Consider the following 9829-nt stretch of genomic DNA (forward strand, 5'->3'; position numbering starts at 1 on the left):
TACATAAATATATATATATGGAAACAATTTTGTGTTTATTATAACCATTTTACGCAAATATTATGCAAGTATAAATCATGTAGAAATTCTGCATTAATATAATTACACATAATAGTTAACTAAAGATGATTATCCTATTAAAAACCTCAAAACCTGTTAGGGAATTAATTAAAACGAATGTTTAAAAGAATATGCAAATTAGCTTGATCTTTTGCTAGTGAATGCATTTCCACAACCCATATATAAGAAAATTGTATTTTCTTTTTAAATAAATAAAAAAGAGGGTTTTTAATATGAATTTCAAAACACACAAATGAAAAACGAATTTATAGGAGTATAGATAGATAGATAGATAGATAGATAGATTAGGCTCATATTTCTCAAGTAAAATACCTTCACTCAGATGTTGTTCATACTAGAAAAAATAACTATAGTTTTAGTAAGGTTCTTTCATACATCTGTTGTTATAATGTTCGCTTTTATCACTAAGCTGTGTGATTGAAACATCCGTTTATTATATACTAGCGGGAGTACCCGGCGTTGCCTGGGTGTTTATAGGTGTGTCTGTTTGGAGGGGAGTAAATCAAAACAAATGAATAAGCGAAGTAATAAACCTGTTTAAATATTATATTAAAAAAAAAATGTTTGCAGGTGTGAGTTTGGGGATAAGAAAGTTTTTGTAGGTAGGTAGGATCGAATCCAAAGCCTTGAGCCGAAGATAGAAAATAAAGTGTGAAAAAGACCTGACTAATTACTCACTCGGCCAGCAAGGAAGAGTAACTGAAACACGTTTGAATTTATTTAAGTATTAAAAACGGAATTGAATTGACAGGTGCGCGATTTTAATGAGGTCAAATAGAAATACCGCAGTTAATTTTAACTGTGATGCAGTTTTTTGGAGTTTGTTTGATTAATTTAAGGCGACTATGATTTAATAATTAATTTAATTAGATGGGTCCAGAACGTGCTACAATGGCTTATTTAACAAATTAAGTATATAAATTATGTTTTGATCTAAAGGAATAGGTTGTGTTTAATCCGCATCTGTTATTAATCACTTATGCTGCTCCTGTCATATAAGTCATGCATTGTGTTCTTGGGTTGTCTAAATAAATAAAACATTGTATGTCCTCTAATTATTATTTTGACAGAAAAACCACCCATGGCTCCAAATGTGTTTTACTCCGGTGGGAAGATGTCTACTCCTCCATTTATGGGTGAAAAACACTTAGACCCTGGAGTGAAGTAGGATAATATGTAAGTCAGCATGAATTCTACCAACAGATGACAAAATCAATTGAATTAATATTTAAATGGATTAACAGCCCCCAAGTTGCTAATTTAATTTTTAATAATAAATAGATTAATTACTGAGTTGTTTTATTGATTTGAAGAGGGTGCTACTTATTTTACCGTTAATACTGTTACGACTGAATACAAGAATAATTGCCGTTATGGAGAAAAAAACCCATTCCTAGATAAGTTATATACTTTATTTATATATCTTATCCGGTTAAGAAGAAAGGAAACTATATTCACATGTTAGATTTGGATCCTTCATTTATATTGTAACCATTCTAACTATTTAACTCTATATTAAAATTTAATCCTGGCATCCGATTGACCTTATTGTTGTAAAAAGCTTATGCCTCAGTTACATTTAAGGCGTGATAGCAGAAATCTATTTCTATGAAGGCATCCCTGCATGGCATCTAGTCTTTTATTCAAAATTTCCTCTTTGGAATTCACAATGTAGAAGGCTTCCAATAAACATAGATTGCAGCTTTTTGATTTCCCAGGGTTGTACTTCCTCCCCCTGTCCACTACTGACCATTTTAATTCAAAATTGTCATTATTTCTGTTATCGGTTTTTATCTCGCATTTATACACTATTTACGAGGTTAGACATTTCCCATCCAACGGACAGTTTTCAGGTATTCTGCAATTATATTTTCTGTTTGGTATATTTTCGTTTGATGCTAATTCGTTGTTGTTCCTTATTTTGCTGATCTTTCTATTGTTGGAGTTAATTATAGTGTTAGTTAAGTTTCTGTTTAGAGGGGTAGGATAAGTAAACTCTTTACGCCCAGGTATTTCGAAGCCTAATGCTTCTCACCAGATAAGAAGATAAGATTCTACATAACATATTATATCTGGACGTCTAATGAAACTTACATTAGGAGCGAATTAATGCGGCGTGAGAGGAAAAGGGCGATACAGTGAAACTCTGATTAGAAGCATATGGCTTCGAAATACCTTGGTATAAAAATTCTACTTATCCCCCACCCCTAATTAATGTAACATCCATATTGAATAAACGATTTAATTTGTATGCATAAGTATATATTTTCTATTGTTGTTCTTCTATTCTTTATCTTCTAGGTAAGTTCCAAATCAATTTGTTGAGCTTTGAATTATCCTGATAATCTCTCTAATTCTTTTAACTCTCCCAATATATATATATATATATATATATATATATATATATTTATATAAAATGAGTTAAGAAATTCCAACGAAAGAAAAATGTATATTTAAATAAGTAATAACTTATATATATATATATATATATATAAATATATATGGCAAGTAAGCTACACAGAATATTCTGCATTTCATCCGTGCTCGCATTCGTCAGGCTTATGTGAAGAGTTGTGGTTGTCTCGCGCTTTTATATATGCAGATTCTATTGAGTTTTTAGTTAGCAATCAGCTTCCTAGTTTCCACCGCTCCCTTTCTAACCAACCAATAGGCAGACACTTACAGGACAAAGGCCCAGTTGACCTTAGGTTCAACCCTTCATTTGTGTGTGCTTTTTAAGCAGTAAGTGTAGATATCCAGTGATCTTATATATTTTAAAATAAAGTGTAGGTAAATGTGTTTTTTTAAAATATTCTATTAGTTTATATATATATATATATATATATATATATATATATATATATATATATATATATATATATATATATATACGATAATTTATGTATATGTATGTTTATTTTATTTATTTATTTTCTATTGTTATTGTTAATTTTTAAATTATTTTGTATCGCTATCCTAGACGATCCCTGTAGATTATGCCTTCATGAAAAATTTGCTATCCTATACTTTAAAGAACCCCAACACCTATTGAACTTTAGGAGATAAATAGCGAACAACTGTGTTCACAGGATAAACTTTACTCCAGGATAGCGATACAAAATAATTTTAGAATTAACAATAACAATAGATGAAATGTGGAATATTCTGTGTAGCTTAATTGACATATATATTTTTATAATTTATTATCTAGCTCTACCTATGTATTGAGCACTGTTGAAGTAAATACTTCAAGTCTACGCATAAAATTATACTTTTGTATATTAATTTATGTGATTAAATGGAGTAGTCATACATACGCACACACACACACACACACACACACATATATATATATATTTCATGCAAAATTTTTCATATTTTCGAGGAGGCATCATTGTAACTTAATCAATATGTGTATATTATGTTTTAATAACAATCTAGAAATAAGAACTTTTAAATAGCTCAAAAACTACTACATTCTACAAGCGAAATTGTTGTGAGAATGCTGAGGTTTGAACGAATGACACAAATCGCTAATTAGTAGAAACGATATATATTGAACAGAACAACATTTACAACTGAAGAGTTTGTGTATACGCCAGTCCGACTGCCACAAGTTCAAGACTTCATCATAACCCATGCTAACTCCGGAACAAATATTCCCTGGGTTTATTACTATCTTTAGGTGGACACACTATAACAACCTCATCTGAAATTTTTATTCCGCAGTATGAAAATATTGTTTACTTCGAAGTTTTGGAGACTTCCAGTGGGGCCATGGACTATTAATACCATACCTCCAATCCTTTACAATTATTTTCTATCCTTTGCAAATGATTCAAATTTTAATAAGTTATTAGGTTTTAAAATTTTGTCCCTAAGTTTTGGACACTATATATATATATATATATATATATATATATATATATATATATATATATATATGAAGAGAGATATAAAGTTAATTTGAAAAAATCAACATATCTGGATAAGCCGATTAAAAGGAGCAAGTTATAAGAAAAGATAAGGAGATTAGGCTTAAGGTTACTTTAGAACTTTATTACACAATCATGTCAATAAGACTAAATACGATCACAATAAGTGAGATATAAATAAGGGGGAAAACCCATTTAGGCCACGGCGTTTCAAAGCTAAATGCTTCTCAGAAGAAGAAAAGAAAATATCAGCTTTATACAAAATCTAAATAATACGAGTTATTAAATTTTTCTAACAATGTATATATATATGTATATATTCATAAAAGTGAAATTGTCTATGTGTGTACATTTCTCTACCAAACTACTCCGTCAATTTACAGTCTAGAGACTCGAGATTTGACATAAAGGGTTATTGAGATTGCGGGAAATCTTTTTAATTGTTTTTTAATGGTTAATGAATGTAAAGTGGTAGTGTAATAATCGTTATTGGTATACATTGGGTAGAATTTGGATTATTTAATAAGACAGCTAATCAAGAACTTGTTTACATTAGACTTGAAGGCTAACATATTGTAATCGGCCATGATGCAGTCAAGTGGAATAGTGTTTCACAGGGGAATAGTTCAAGCAAAGAAGCTTTGTTCATGAAATCTGCGTTTAGATTTAGGCACAGATAGAGATTGGGGGAGATTGTTGATAGTGGTTGTAGCTAGTCGAGTGTTTTTTGTGAAATTATTGCAAGGATAACCATAGATTGGAGCTCGGACGAGCACTTGCCATGAAAATAATGATACAGCAGAGACAGCTCCTCTGTGGGAAAGAGGTTGCAGTGAAGAGAAGAGAGCATCACCTACCAGGTTTCGAAGCCAGTTTCGAATTCAATCAGCAAGATGGGAAAATAATGCTCCACTTTAGGACCTAAATAAATTTGCAGTTTAAAAAATCCGCTTTTGTTTGCTTTGTCATGCATACTCATCGTTATGTCATGCATAAGTTTAAATCAGCATGTTCGACATTAAATACGCAGAGTGATTTATCTTCTTAATTTTACATGTGTCTCCATGAATACTAACTGCAAACGATATGACAGGAAAAAAATAATTAACTAGTTTTTACTGCGCCATTGACTCTTAATAACCGCCTCATGACTGTGTTAGAATATACGCTATTTTAATTCGCATCTCATGTATTAAACATGTATTCAAAACATATTCATCATTAAAATAAACGCACAGTTAACACATTTATTTACAGTTGACATTTATGAAAGTTAACAGCGTATGTTATTATAAAAAAAAACAATAAAATATATTTTGTTTTTACTTTGGCTTTTGTGGTCTGAAATGCTACCAAAGGCAAAATAAGTTGCTCGTCTCCGAGTAAACATCAAAAAAAAAATTAGTACAAACCTGTTTGTGTGAAGCCTGTAGAGTTCAAAAGAATGAGGAAAAGAATGGAAAATTTTTAGGACCCTATCCAGTTGCTGGATGGTTGGGACTAGCATATAGTTATGTTAAAAGAAGAGCAAGTGGAGTTGACTGGTAAGGCAGAATTGATGTCAAAACTGTCAAAGTGCTAAGATATCCGGGGTATTTGCTAGGAGAAATGATTCTACTTTGTCTAAATTCGTTCTAAGTCCACGAATATTTGTAAATACGAGCCTTAAGGGAGGAGGCAAAGCATTGTTCAAGAATAACACAGGAAATTCTAGCTGGTGTACAAAAAATGATCCCTGTTCTTGGAGCTTGGCACATGCCTGAAACAGACATAGGAATAATGTGGTGGGATGCAAGCAATATTGCAACCGGTGCAGTTGAGGAGATTGGTGGTTTGTTTGCATAGGATGCAACATGGTTGAGAAAAAAGCCGAACTAGACGCTGTTTGGAATGGCATCAATTTAGCTATAAAATGGGGTTGAGAGAAATCGAACTAAGAACCGATTCAGCCACAGTTGGATGAACTCTACAGTGGAAAAGAGTGGAAGAATACAAACAAAGGGTGCTGGAGAAATGATTATAAAACGGAGATTAGGGATGCTAGGAGAGTTAGTATCTGGATTTAAACTGCAAATAAAGGCTGTGTTTGTGCATTCAGAATTAAATAAAGTAGATGTGTTAACACCAATAAAAACACAGTAATTAGTTGAAAAAGAAGAGATCCTGGTATGCTGCTTAGGAATTGGTGAACTAGAAGAGTTGCAAGGTATGCTTCACATGAAAGTGGAAGGAAAGTTGATCCACATATAAAACGATAATTTATAAGGTGGTTAAGAATTGTATTCGATGCCATGCAATTGATCGCATCCCAAATATACAAAATCCTGGTAAAATTAGGACTTCAAAGAACTAGACAAAATTAACTACAGACATAGCACACTATTTGATGGAGTATACTTGTTAATGATTGATTGTGGACCTGGTAGACCAACAATATGGAGGGAGTTACATGTGGAATCGGCATCTGCAGTTGCTGAGGAATTCGAAAACATGATGCTTGAACAAGATCCAGTAAAGGAGGTGATAGTGAACAGAAGTATTCCAGATGATGTTAAAAAAATAGAAGATAAGAAGCTATTACAGAGCAGCCTATAGGCATGACAAAAATGGAATAGTTGAGCGACATCATCGAATGGTCAAAGCGATAGCTGAGGGGAAGGATATCAACTTCTGGTACGACATGGCTCCAAAAGTCGGACAGAGAGAGAACACAGTGCGACATAGATCAGTTTTTGATTATGAATGGAAGCACCCAAGCGATACATCCACAGAAAGAGATGAACAAAGGTTCTCCAGAATCCAAATAGGAGATGAGGTTTTGGTGAAACCTTAATGTGCGATGTACAATACAGTGGGCTGCGTAATCCTCTTACAACTGGAGTGTAGATGGAATGCCACGACATAGTTTAGATTGAAGGTACATAGTCCATGTAGAGGTTAAACATGTAAATGCTGGGCCGGGGGCAATGGAGATGAACCAATGGTAATGCAGAGACCTCAGAGAGATTGTACTGAGCCAATATGGGCAAAAGATTATGTAATTTATTTTATTTTTTTGTTATTTAATTTTCTCCCCAAACAAGCCACATTGCCATTTTGGTGTAGGGGGCTACTATCAGGAGCAGCAACTACTGGGGCACTATGTTGGGATTTGGGCAGCAAGATGTCGGTTCACGTTACACTTGAACTTCTGCATGTCAGTACAGTTAGAGAAGCAGGGACCTGGAATGAAATTCCAGAGTCTAGCGGTTCTGGGGAAGAAACTACTGGAGTAGAAAGATCTTTTACATCTAGGGATCTCTACTGTGTAGGGGTGGGATTTAGCTGCCTGTCGGGTTTGTCGAGGGTGTCTACGTCGTGGGTGCACAAGTGTCTGCAGTTCGTCAGAGCATTCACCATTAAAATACTTGTAGAACAGGCAGAGGGATGCAACGTTTTGTCGATGGAACAAAGGCTGAAACTTAGATGCCACTTCAGGGCCTAAAAACATGATGTAATGTCAAATGATCTTCACTAATCAGGGATAGAAGGTCTGAATTTTTTTTTTTTTTTTTGCATTTTCACCTGAAACAAGGCACAGAGCCACTTTGATGTAAGGGGCTACTATCTGGGACATCATTTCTAGGGATACTATATTGATCAGCAAGATGTCTGTTTTCATTACACTTGAACTAGCAGATTCGAGTAAAAGATTATCTTACATCTAGGGATTTCTATTGTCTAGGAATGGGATTTGCTGCTTGTCAGGTTTGTCAGGGATATTTACGTCGAGGGGGTACAAGGACGTGTAGTTTGTTGGAGCCTCTACCATTAAAGTACTTGTCAAACATGCAAGGGAATGCAACATTTTGTTGAGGGGATAACGATTGAAACCTATGTGATAGTGCAGGACCTATTAGTTTGGTTACTCTCTTTTGTAATCTGTCTAAGACCAAGAGACTAGTAGTAGATGCACCAGCCCAAATGTGTCAACAATACTTTATACATGGGCGAATGGTGGGCTTAGAAAGATACAGGATACACTCAGACATAAGTAACTTTCTAGAGAGAGCCTACCTTGTTTGTAGCAGACTTGTAAATACTTGCAATGTATCTGTTCCAACTCTTGTTCCCCATGAACGTTAAGCCGAGAAGTTCGAATAAAGTACTTTCAGCTAATGTATCATTAGTCATGGCTATTAGTGGTTTGGGAAGGTTTCTTGTAGTTATTAAAGGAAAGGAGCTTAGTCCTGGCAGTATTGAATGTGAATATCCATTTTTGTCCCCATTACACTACAGACCGGAGGTCTTCATCTAAGTTTACCACCATTGCCTTGGATAGGTGTTCATTCGTTTTCCCTCTATATCTGTTATAAAGTTTGATGTTGTCAGCAAATATACACATGTTAGAGACAATTTTATCAGGGAGCTTATTTATGAATATAAAGAGTAATAGAGGTTCAAGGATCGGCCCCTGAGGGAAAACCTACATATCATATTGTTTTGACATACGACCATCAAGGACAACCTGGATTCTTGAGAAGGATTTAATTACGTTAGGTATTCATCTTGTAATACCATAGAATCTGATTTTCTAAGAGAAGACTATCATGCCATACTTGCCAAAGGCCTTAGATATATCTAGGGCTACTGCTCTAGCTTCCCTTGCTTTATCCATTGCATTGTATATATGTTCAGAGATTACAGTTAGGATATGTGCAGTAGAACAGCTTTGCCTAAACCTGGTTGGACAGAAGTTTAGCAGCTGTGAGGTGGTGAACTAGAGCTTTAATTATGGACTCAAATATTTTGGCGAAAAGTAGGAGGAGGCTAATAAAACGATAATTAAATGGGTCAGTTCTTTTACCAGAATTCTTATAAACTGGTAACACAGAAGCGATTTTCCAGCAGTCAGGAAAGCAAGATTTCGTGAAGGTATTTGTTGAAAAGTTTGGAGAGAACTGGAGCAACCTCAGTGGAGCATTTTTTTTTTAGGACTGTACTCTAATCAATCACGTATCCGACAGTATAGATACAGCACTCTCCCTAGACACTAGCGTCCAAATACTAGTATTTGGTGACTTTAATGTCCACCGCAGTAATTGGTTTGGCTTCTCAAACTAACTAACACAGTTGGTAGCATCACACATAACTTTTCTATATCCCATTCCTTGACACAGACAGTTTTCTAGATTGTCAGGACCAGCAAGCCTTAATTCTGAACCTATTTCTGACCACAGTACCTGAGGATTGTGTAACAAATATGTATTGCCCTCTCTGTGATAATGATAGACATCACCCAAAACTCCCGATCCAAAGTTGAAGAGTCACTGCTCAAAACGACAAGGTACTATGAGAGATTCTCCATATTTTCTCTTCCTGCAGGACAAATGAGACCACTGAATTGTTCAAAGTGGCAATTGAAGCACATGTTCCCACATGTAAGTTCTTTAACAGACCCCGCTCTTCCCAATTGCAAAGGTGGCATGCATACTGCAGATTTATGACATTAGTCTAGTTCAAATAGACAAAAGTTTATAGAAGCTATAAATACTTGTAAGAAGAAAATAGCCACAGCCAAGAGAGAATATATATATATGCTTGCCTGTTGATTTGCTTCCAACTTTACTTTGGACCCAGCAACAACGCCCTCACAGATTTTCCTCTGCAAACAGAAACTACACTAGATGATCTGAAAATCACTCTTTCTCACGTACATGATATCATAAAAAACCTAGACATCTCATATGGATGTGACCTTATCTCATCCTGTCTGTATATATATCTGGATGGTTGTAGTGCCATGTTGCGCATGGAAAAGGATCCTGCACTCA

Source organism: Euprymna scolopes, chromosome 14 (genome assembly GCF_053919585.1).
Source record: "Euprymna scolopes isolate OS-2025 chromosome 14, ASM5391958v1, whole genome shotgun sequence".
In the NCBI taxonomy this organism is placed as follows: Eukaryota; Metazoa; Mollusca; class Cephalopoda; order Sepiida; family Sepiolidae; genus Euprymna; species Euprymna scolopes.